General features: G+C 37.9%; 1 protein-coding gene across 2 annotated transcripts in view; it reads right to left on the reverse strand.

Annotated features, from left to right (window-relative positions):
- The window catches only part of LOC150098049 (putative methyltransferase DDB_G0268948), a 116344-nt gene extending 106220 nt beyond the window's left edge, over positions 1-10124 (reverse strand). The window contains exon 1 of one of the 2 annotated variants that reach the window (XM_090406369.1): positions 9714-10124. The gene's annotated coding sequence lies outside the window, so the exon portion shown is untranslated. Of the gene's footprint in view, positions 1-9581; positions 9604-9713 lie in introns of those variants that run through there. The other variant, XM_090406371.1, reaches the window with a different exon arrangement.
- Between the last annotated feature and the right edge of the window lie 2009 nt (positions 10125-12133).

The following is a 12133-nucleotide window of genomic DNA, read 5'->3' on the forward strand; positions in this document are numbered from 1 at the left end:
ATTTGAGAGGAGGAAGAGTTTTATTTTCATTTTTGATATTTCTTAACAGTTTCCCGGTGATCAAACCGGGTAAAATGGAAGCCATTTTATCTTCCCATACTTTGTTTCTGTGGGCCTTCGGTGCATCTCTCACTGCACTATTCAACCGGTTGAGTAACTTTTTATCCTGGGGAGCCCTGGTATTATAAAAAATCAAGCTAATGCCTATGTTGTTCCCATATAGGGTGTAGGAGGGGCCGTTTATCCTACTAACTTATCGAGACTGAGTGGGCAGTTCAATCTCCACTGGTAGCCAATCCGAGAGATAGCAGGCCCAAGGCTATCACTGATTCATCGGTATGCAGTGAAGAAGGCGGCAAGCTAGTGCCGCCACCTCGTGGTCTCTAACCCTGACACAATATTTTTAATGTCTGAAAATAGTGTGGGTTCTACGGTCGATTTTCTTGAGTTTACGGGACAAAAAACCGAGTTTCCGGGAGAAAAAACCCGCTAGCCCGTGCCAGAGATCGACTAACTCGGGAACCGGCCGATAAAAGGCTTAGAAAAGTTCCTCTAGTCGGCGACTAGATTTGAACCACCAAATCCTTTCTTCATGGTCCAATGCTGTAGAGTGCAAACGCCACTTCTACTGAGCTACACAGGCTCTCCCCTGGTATTAAAGTATCTTTTTCTTGCCTTATTTTTTTCCCTGATTAAGTGCATAATATCTTCTGGAAGTCTTTTAGGCTTGGAAGTAGGCATATTTGAGGTGAAAGATGATAAGGCTGTATTGATTTGTTGAGTAAATTTATTGATTGCAGAATCAATTTCTTCTTTAGAGTTAATATGAGGAACATGACCAAAGTAGTTTGTGAGCACATTGGATAGTTTTTCCCAAGGTATGAAGGTATGAAGGTGTGGGGGGGGGGGGAAGAGTCCCTTATGATTGCCTAATTGGAGCAGAATAGGGTTGTGGTCAGAGGTTAATTCGTCATGTGAATCCAATTTTTACTGCAATTTGACATTTTGGAGGACAACAATATCTAGGACGTCGGAGGAGCCAATTGGACTGATGTGAGTTGGTATAGAAGGACCAGCCACAGCTATGAAATTGGAACTTGAGTAGTTAAACAGTATTCGGCCATTTTTGTTGGTAGATTTATTGTTCCAGGCAGGATGGTGTGCATTGAAGTCTCCAGCGATGATGACCGGTCCTTTTACTCCAAGGATGGCATCCAGATCTGAGGTCAATAATGTTTTTGATGGAGGGTTGTAAGCAGCAAAAAGTTTTAGGTTTCCAATTGAGTTTGTGAGGACATTAATGCCTGTGATTTCGAGGTTGAGAGGTGATACTAAGGTCAAAGTAATGCAGAAGTCATTTTTATATACAAGTAGCCAAAATGTGTCACACCTGGGAGTCTTGTAATTTTCCGATCACATCATTGATTGTTCTCTGACACATGATACATAAATCCTTATTAAACTTTATTCTGATATTACAAAAGTAAATAATGTATGATATGTAAATTTATTTTTAAAAAAAATTAGACAAACTTTGACTTGATTATACTATAAATTAAAGATACCAAGAAATTATATACTTGGTTTAATCCTTTATCCAAGTGTAAGCAAACAAAGTTTGCACCTGAAGTATTTTCAGAACTGGGGCCACTCGTATATAGAAGCTAATGACTTCACATCACTTGCCTTAGTAGTGCTTTGCATTATGGTGCAAAGCACTACTAAGGCAAGTGATGGTGCACCCTGGTGCACCTCCTCATGGTGCACCCTGGATAACACTGAGTTAGAACAATTTGGCAACCAGACTATCTTCTCGATCTCCTGGTTAATGCACACGTAAACTCAAACACATGAATTGGCTCTCTTAAGGGCAAGATGACTAGAAATATTGGACCTGTCTGAATTTGCCAAATTAATGTTGAGGGTTATAGAGCAAAATGGGAATACCTCTCAAAGATTTTATATGACAACAATGTCAACGTTGTTCTTGTCCAAGAGACTCACTGTAAGGACAAGGACCAACTCGACCACAGGGGTCGAATTCCTGGTTACATTATCATTGGAGCCACTTACCATCATGCATACAGTCTTGCCACCTATGTACCTAGCACCCTAGAAAATTCCGACCTCATTACAACCAGCATTGTTGATGGCATGCATTAGATAACAACCAAGCGAAGGAACATAATCATTACCAATGTGTATAAACCTCCAGTCCTCTAGTGGCCTCTGCAAGTTTTACCAGTGCACAACCATCCCTGCGATGCATATAGAGGATTTCAACAGCCACCACACACTATGGAAATATGCTTCCAACAATGAATGTGGAGAAACTGACTGAATGGGCAGAAATTCACAACATGCACCTAATTTTCGATGCAAAACACATCTTCTCTTGGGTCAGCAGTTTGGAACAGGGGGTACAACCCTGACCACTGCTTTGTCACTAAGACAACAATTGGTGACTGTTACCTACATTGAGAAGAGTTCTCTCCACCTTTCCGTGAACCCAACATAGACCAATTATATTAAAGGTAGGCCTGAAGGTACTCTTTATCAGATCCATCCAACATCCCTGCTAAAACTTCCAGAAAGCCAATTGGGACACATTTTCTGCCTATCTTGGCAAATATGTCTGTTGGATTCCTCCAACAAGCAATAATTTCAAGTGATTCGTGGGAGCTGTTTTAGCTGTAGATAAGAAGACCATACCAAGAGGCTTATGCTTTTTAAGAAAACTACGTAGTGGCACCCTGACTGTCCAGTAAGTATCAGCTATTTCTCTTAACCAATATGCAACACATATTGTCAACACATCAAGATATACTGCTAAGGACAAACAACACACTCTTAAAATAAAGAGAACTTACATATTTGAATAGAAGCCCATCAGACCCTTTATATTCATGACCTTTCACTCTTGAAGATTTAACACTGCTTTAATGGATACGAAACCAGGCAAGGCTCCAGGTTTCGATGAAATTCATCTTGATTTCCTGTTGAAGTCAGGCCAGAAAGCTCGATAGTGGTTGGCTTGCACCTTCTCTGACATCCACCAGACTCCCAAAAGAGTTTAAGAGGACAAAAATTATCCCCATCTTAAAGTCAGGAAAACCCACAACAAACCAGAAAACTACTGAACAAATGTCCTGCTTAGCACCTGTTATAAGCTCCTAGAAAAGCTCATCCTCAATAGAATTGCCCCTAAGATAACAGAAAAGTTCCAGTGGAACAGGCTGGATTCAGACATAAACAAAGTTGCTATGATCAGAACCTGATCATAGCAACTCACCACACATCCCACACACCACATATAGAGGCAGGCTACCAACAATGCCTGAAAACAGCTGTAACTTTTGTAGACCTTACCAGAGCTTATGATACAGTCTGAAGGCAAGGTGCAATCTGCAAGTTACTCCGTGCCGTCCCATGCAGAACAATAGCTAAACTAATTGAAAACATGCTAAGCAACTGCCTTTTCCAAGTGTTTATGGAGAAGAACAAAAGTAAACGAAGAACACTGGATAATGGATTACCACAAGGTTCAGTTCTGGTTTCCCCCTCCTTTTTAACTTATACATCGTGTAATAAAGCTTCTTGGAAGCAGATTTGCCTGCCACAGCCTCCAAGCAGTTTTGTTACATTAATGACATTTCTCCAGTCACCAGACACACCAACTTTACTACAATGGAAGATATACTAACAAATGACATCTTGCAGTCCTAGATGCATACTTCTGCAAATGGAGATTACGTCCAAATCCTAGCAAAACAGTTGTTTCATGCTTCCACCTGAACAATAACCAGGCTAACAAAGAACTGATGGTCTACTTCCACCACAAACTGCTACACCACAACAGATTCCCAAAATATCTGGGCTTCACTTTGGATAGAACTCTGAAACACATCTCATAAACACAGCATCCAAGCTAAAAACATGAAACAATATACTGCAAAAGCCCTACAGAACAACATGAAATGCCTCAGCAGCAACGCTTCACTGCACTGCTCTTTCTCTGTTTACTACGCAGCTGAATAATGCTGACCTGCATGGCTGAACAGCACCCATGTGTGCTTGGTGGATGCTCAGCTTAACGCCACTATTCACCTTATTTCTGGAACTGTGAAATTAACCTCATCCTACTGGCTTTCAGTGCTAAGCAGCATCCCAGCTCCACATCTCTGCAGACCCAACTTTCTTGTACATGAATACAGCAAAATCATGGAAATCCAAGATCTCCCAATCCACGAAGACATCCTGGTTCTAGAAATAAATAGACTACAGTCAAGGCACCCTTTGATCCTAACAGTGAAAAATCTTTCAGAGACAAAATTTAACATGAAGGAGAAGTGGAAAGGGTCCTAGCATAATACTTCAACAGGGAATTTCCATGAAGAGTGGACCAACCCAGATGCCTTTGGGTTTTGACCTACCCCAGAAAATGTGGTCTACTCTTAAGAGAATCCATACCAATCATGGCAGATGTGCAGACCACCTTTACAAATGGGGCATGATTGCCTCACCCAGGTGCAACTGTGGATCACCCCCACCAGACAATGTCATATCACAGTAGAATGTGCCCTACATGCATACAATGGAAACCTGTTGGACTTCATCCCCGCTACACTAAGTGCAGTTAATTGGATAATAATTAACCTAGACATACAGTTGTAGTCTATTTTTGAGTGTCCACTGCTGGATGAACATCTCCCTCAAAGTTCTCCATTCATATCTATTTTGAGCTTTTCTATGCCAATGAATTCCAGCCATCTCTTTAATATCATTCACCCACTGTCTCTTTGGTCTTCTTGTAGCTCTTTCCATCTCTGAGATTGAACACAGTATTTCGATATCAACTTTGTACGTTTTTGAGTGTTACATCCTGCAATATAACCTACCCATTGACATTTGGATCTTTTAATGGCTGTTATAATGTCTCTCACCCATTGGCATTTGGATCTTTTAATGGCTGTTATAATGTCTCTCACTCCAGTCTTAGCTCTACTGAGTAATGATCTTTCTGTTTTCCTCTGGGTAATCCTCAACTTGGTCAATTTTTGTGTAAAAGTCTATGTTCAATTCCATATGCCATGACCAATATACAACTGTCGAATATTCTTCTTTCAAGGTAGATTGGGATGTTTCCTTTGAGTGCTTCACGGTGTTTTCTAAAGGCTATCCAACTAAGTTGAATTCTATATACAATTTCTTCTTCACAGTCACCCTCTACTGTGATCTTTTGTCCTAGGTAACCATAGGAATAGGAGGTTACTATACAAATTTCCTGGTTTTCTGTTTGTATTGGCTTTTTGGTGATGTATTTATTATACATTATTTTTGTTTCGTCTTTGCTTACATTTAATTCTTCCTTTTTTATTTTTTGCATTCAGTTCACTGTTCATTTATTGGAGTTCTTCTGCAAAGTTTCCTAAAAGAACAGTATCATCAGTGAATTGTTGGTGATTTAGTTCGTTACCATTTACCACAATTCCTCTATTTTTCCAATCCAGGTTTTTAAAAATTTCTTCTAGAACTATTGTAAATAATTTAGGTGAAATGGCATTTTCCTGGTTTCCCTTTTTATAGGAAATTTCATATTGTTACTTATTTTATAGCTAAAAAAAAAAAAAAAATCAGCTGACGCCTTTTTATTCCCGTATACGGGGAGTATTTTATAGCTGCAGATGAATATATATATATATATATATATATATATATATATATATATATTTGGCATTCATTTGTCTTTTCAATGATTTGTCTTATTACATATATATACAGGGTGTTCGGGATAAATTTGACATATTTATAATTAATTATATTTTTCCGTAAGTTACATGTATTAACACACACTTCTCTTCATTTAAAAGTTTGGACCCTTCTTCATTCATATACAAGATGTCAGAAAGGATGGATAGCTGGAACCCACCTGAATCATGGAAGAGAATAACTTGTATCATGATGATTCGTGCCTGCCATCAAAATAAGGATATTACGACTGCTGCCCAATGCTCCCTGAATACAGTAAAAACAATCAGGCATGAACTAGAGACTTGCAATGGTGACTACGAGGATGTAGCAAGAAGAAAGATCCCTAGCAGACGATCTGATTGCGTTCGTACAGCAGAATTCCTCGCAAATCTGCAGGAACAGGTGTTGAAGAACCCTGGCATTGGAATTCGGGCTTTGTTCGTGGAGTTGCTAACTGTAGTCAAGCCCTGGATAACAAGGGTAGCCAATGGTAGGCCGTATGTATGGCAGCAGGATTCGGCCCCTTGCCACACCTCTGGGAAAAGTCAAAAATGGTTGTCTGAAAATTTCTACGACTTCACCAGTCCAAATGTTTGGCCTCCAAACTCCCCAGACCTTAACCCCATGGATTATTTTGTATGGGGCGCAGTTGAAAAAGACACCAATCGCACTTCCAGTAATACAAAAGCCCAGTTAATGGATAAAATTAAAACAGTTTTTGCGGCCCTTCCCAGGGAGACTGTAGCATCAGCTTGTTCGAGGTTCCGAAGCAGAATTGAAGCTGTGATCGATGCTAATGGTGGTTATTTTGAGTAAATCTTGTTGATAGTATTGTAATTAACTCTGCCTGTAATGTTTTTTTGTCAATTCATTAAATTTAATAGATACAAAGAAGATTTTCTTTTTCCTTACGAAACTGTCAAATTTATCCCGAACACCCTGTATATACATATATATATATATATATGATCAATAGTGTTGTAATTTTTTTTTTCTGAATCTTGCTTTTTCGGGTGGTTGACAAAAATCTAGTTTATTTTGTAATCTGTTACTAATGATTTTTGTAAAAATTTTGTATATTGTTCAAAGAAGACTGATATCTTCTCTGTCTCCCTTTTTAAAAACTATAATAAGGCAAGTATTATTTCAACTCTTTGGTATTACCTTCTGTCTTAGGCATGATGTATAAATTTTACTTAACATAGTCATGACTGGTTCACTACCTGCTTTCAGAACTTCTATTGGTTACTCATCTTCACCTGGAATCTTTCCATTACGCATAATACCCATTGTATACTGAACCTCTTAATAGTACAGATGCTGAGAGTATATACGAAACTTTCCCAGTAAACATACGAATAAACCATAATATTATTTTATTATTTTCCTGAGATCTCCATGAAGTCAAAATACTTGTTGTGGATCTGTCACACATACACACAACTCATCAAACTGTGCCTTCAATCCTTATTAAATCGGAAGCCATCAGGGATGTCAGTGAGAGAAAGATGGATTTATCTGTCCAGAAGTGCTGTGTATAGAGATTCAATGATTCAAGGTGTGCAGAGTAGAGTGCCAGAGTGCTTGCCTGGTGGAATGATAACGAGTGTGGCAATGGCAGTGAAAAAGGGGCGAAAGTGTGAAGGAGAACTAAAATTGCCACTCAAACTCTCAAGCTACTATCTGTGGAGATAGGGGGCTTGAGAAATAAGAGGCGTACTCTATATTACAAAGCCAGGTGGAGTATGAGAGGAGTAATAATAGCTATAAGAATAATGGCAATACACTGTTTTTTCTATATCCAAATGCTAGGAGCATTAGGAATAAAGGGGATGAGTTTGTGGCATGTTGTTGGTATCAGTGAAACTTGCTTAACTAAGGAGGATGTTCTAACAGGGATAGAAATCTAAGTCTATAGTACATTTCGGCATAGTATGGAAGGTAAGCATCGTGGTGGAGTGTTACTCATAATAAAATATGAATTGTGCATTCTCAGAAGAGAGAATCTCAGTGGAAATAACACTAATGACTTAGAGAGTATATGGTGTGAGATAGATGTTTATAAGGAAAGATGGGAAGTTGCTACAGAGCAGGGAATAAAGATGATGAGCAGAAAATGTTTAGGCAAGTTAGTTTGGCAAGTGAAAAGCGAGTGATCATTATGTCTCCAGTAGAGATGTCTTCAGTAGGAAGCATTGATCTTTTGGCGAATAGCACTGCTATGCTCTTTTGAGGATTTACTTGGAGTTGCCATTTGGTGAAATATTGTTTGATTAGCAGTAGATTTTCCTGCAGTTTCTTGATTGCTAGATGCAGTTTTAAATATCTGGCCAGTATCATCTGCATATAAGGCTTTGATAGATGACAGTGGGTTGTGCGGGATATCACACGTATATATGGAAAATAGAGTCGGTGCCAGTAGAGATCCTTGTGAGACTCCAGCCAAGATGCACTGTTGTGTAGAGAGTGCGCTATTTAACTTAACTTGCATGTGCCTATTGTAGAGGTATAACCTGATCAGTTGAACCATTCCCAATGGTGTGCCAAAAGATATCATTTTGTGTAGCAAGCCATAATGCCAAACCTTGTCGAATGCACTGACTATGTCCAGGAAAACAGCCCCAGTGCATTGACGCCAATTATTCCAACAATTTATAGATCTGTTTGTGTAGTGCTGTAAGGTTGGCAAAACCCAAACTGCTCCTCTGGTATAATGTTAAGCCTGTGCACTAATGCTTGGAGTCTAGTAAGAATAACTTTCTCGGCGATTTTGCCCAGATTTGAGATGAGGCTAATTGGTCTGTAACTTTGAGGTAATCGCAGGACTTTTCCATGTTTATGGATTGGGATTATATCTGCTAACTTCCAGTGGGAAGGGAAATATTTGTAGTGTAAGATGGAGTTTATTTTGTTAGTGAGATGCACAGTAGCTGTGCGGGGTAGTAGTTTTATCACCTTGTTGGTGATTCCCTCAGGTCCAGGAGCCTTTTTGTTCTTTAACTTCTTGATTATGTCATATATTTCGCAGCACCACGTCTCTGTTCGTAACTGGATTTTATGTCGCCGGAAGGGGATGAAAGGAAGTTACGTATTTAACATCACTGTGGCGCACAGCTCTGTAGGAGGAGAATAGCGAGAGCTCCGTCTTTCGTACTGTAACAGGTCACTGTTCGAGACAATGTGGCCCGCCGCATTATGGATGTCGTGGGTTGCATAGTAGCCATCTGTTGTCCATACCATGAACAATTCAAATCAAACACACATCAAAACGTAGCGATCACAAGCAGCACACAGGAAGGTATACAAATTAAACCACCATAACACAAACAACGTAGAAATAAAAAGCGTATTCGCTTCTCGTTTCGGGTACGGTCACTTGGTCGCAATTGCGTCGAGAAATGACTTCTTGGAAATTATAACCCTCGTTTCGTGTTTGCTGTCACCATTGGCTGAGGAAGTTCCTCAGCCAATGGTGACAGCAAAAGATTTTAATGATTAGGAAGTTCCTCAGCCAATCGGAAAATAATGTGAAGATTGTGAAAGTTGTTTAGAATAATTTGCAGAATAAAAAAAAAAATTGCGATTAATTCACGTTGCTTTCACTTTACTTATAATTATCATACATAAATTGTTTCTAACAAAATCGATTACAATACCTACTACGTTTCTATTTAAATCAGTATTCGAATATTCTAAATATAAAAATCATTGACCAAATGCTACGTGTACCGATAAACTATTATATGTGGGTGTTTGTATATATCCAGTTCCGGTGACTTCAAGAATTCATATCTATATAATATATATAATATTATAGTCTATTTCATTACCAGTTCCGGTGACTTCAAGAATTCATATCTATATAATACATATAATATTATAGTCTATTTCATTACCAGTTCCGGTGACTTCAAGAATTCATATCTATATAATATATATAATATTATAGTCTATTTCATTACCAGTTCCGATGACTTGAAGAATTCTTATCGATGAAAAACGAACATTCTGACATCTACAATTCATAATTCTTTTAGCTTCTGCAATTTAATTATTTCTCAACTTTGAAATCAAAATTATTACAGGTGGTATGGGGAGGAAGGCTTCATTGCCAGGAGAAATTAAGCGTACACAGATTAAAAAATAATTTAAAAATTCCGCGAGAAAATGACTGTAGTATTTGTAAACCAAGCAGCTGTATTGAATAAATTATTACTGTTGTTGCTATTTGCTTGTTCATGGAGTTTCATGATCCTGACGCTGGACTCTTTCATTCGCCGTTGTCTACCTATTCAACGTATTTTAATGATCAATATAATAGCAGGCTTATTATGATTAGGAGCACCCGTTTTTTTGTGAAACACTTTGGTTTGGACCATTAACTGCCGGCCTGGTTGGCCGAGTGGTTAGCGTATCCGCTCTCCAGCCAAAAGGATGAGGGTTCGAATTCCGCTGTGGGCATGGATGCTTGTGATTGTCTGTGAAAATACTAGTTGTGGTGTTGGACAGTAGATGGCGTCGGTGTAGATGATGAGTTGAGTGGTGGAGACAAAGAGTTGTAGAGTAGATATCCTCCCTCGATGAGTTTTGAACTCCCTGGAGGTGTAAAATAATAATAATAATAGAGTAGTGAGAAGAAAACCAACGAGATTAGTTGAATCACGAAGACCAGTTGAAACCATATACTCAGTGGCGGCTGGCGACAATAAAAACAGGTGGGGCCAGGGGCCAAAAACAACTTACTTGTTTAATATTTATATAGTGGGTTCTGTTATTGATTTATAGTTATTATTTCTATTAAACTGATGTTTAGTCAGAATCCACTGATGCATTGAGCTATTAATTTTTTAAAATTGTTAGGACGTAACATATACGGACTCAACGTATTAATAACACGAAAACTCGAAAGATTTGCAGTTGGGCATAGCTCAACGGAATGTGTATATGAATATATATGGTAAGGATATATTATTAAATGTGCCATTAGCAAAGATTTGTTACAATAACGCAATATATATATTATAGGTATAAAATTAATGTCTGCATATTCGAATGCAGATGTAAATATGTAACCCACCAGCTGTATAGCTGTGGGAATAGAAATGAATGATGTAAAGAGTAAAAATAACATGCAAAAAAAAATATATATATATATATATATAGTAGAAATATAGAAGTAATGTAATTGGTCAGTAACATATATGAAAATAAATAGATATATCTAAAATATTGTGTGTAAAAAAAAAAAAAAAAGAGAAAAAAATGTACTTGCAAACTAACATTGTCAACATATTAGAATAATATGTTAACAACAACAACCATGCTATGTAAATATCGTACATAGATTGTAAATATTTATATATAGTTCCGAATGTACATAGCATGTTGATTATACAAATAAAAGCTCAACGGACTACAGCAAAAAAAAAAAAAAAAAGAAGAAGAAGAAGAAGAAGAAGCTCAACGGACTAGGGCAATGAACCGGAAATCCAAACACGCTGGTTCGACTCCAGCTGGCCGCCCTGCAAAATGTTTTCATTTTTCAAGTGTTAAAACAAAAACGTTATTATTTCTATTATTTATTTTATAAATCAATGTCGAAACTTCCGAGAAATAACGAGAAACGTTTTTCTAATAAACTATCGATTTTGTTCATAGTTAAAATGTATTGTTTATGGACGTAATAAAAATTTAAACTTTAAAATAAATTATAACAAAAAAACGACAATAATCATTAAACACACTAAAAACAATAAAACAGATCAACAACGAGAATAAATAATAAGACAATGAATGAATCGCCCGCTATTTACGTACAAACGCAGTGACTGGGCCAGACTAAACTGGCCCCAAGATACGCGTTGCGCCCTGTAAACAATCACGATCGCTAGTGCACTTGCCTCATGCATGCCCTGTGTTCCACATATATAAAATAGGGCCACCCGTAGCCTCAGAGACCGTATAAGTCGCATTATACAATACTGCCACAAAATACTACAGTATTTTTTTTTTTATTAAACAATAAAACGTGTTGGAAATAGATCAAAAAATGATAATTACTAAAAACATTTTTTAAAACTACAATTACTGAGCTACTTATACAAATATAGGTGGGGTCCGGCCCCTATGGCCCCTATAGACGAGCCACCCCCTGCATATACTACTTCTGAATAATAAATTTCAGAAATAATATAGTATATGGATTCAATAATGGGGCGAATGGTCGTTGCGATTCAACTATCACTTTCTCGTTGGCTTTCGTCTCGTTACGCTCCTCTCCCATTCTTTGCTATGCTGTTGTTTTTAGGTCAGGATTAGAGTCAGCATGTTTCACAAAAACGGGAACTCCTAAACATAATAAGCTTGCCATTATATTGACAAG

This window comes from Typopeltis vanoorti, chromosome 16 (assembly GCF_054136105.1).
Source record: "Typopeltis vanoorti isolate ZY-2024b chromosome 16, IOZ_Tvanoo_1.0, whole genome shotgun sequence".
In the NCBI taxonomy this organism is placed as follows: Eukaryota; Metazoa; Arthropoda; class Arachnida; order Uropygi; family Thelyphonidae; genus Typopeltis; species Typopeltis vanoorti.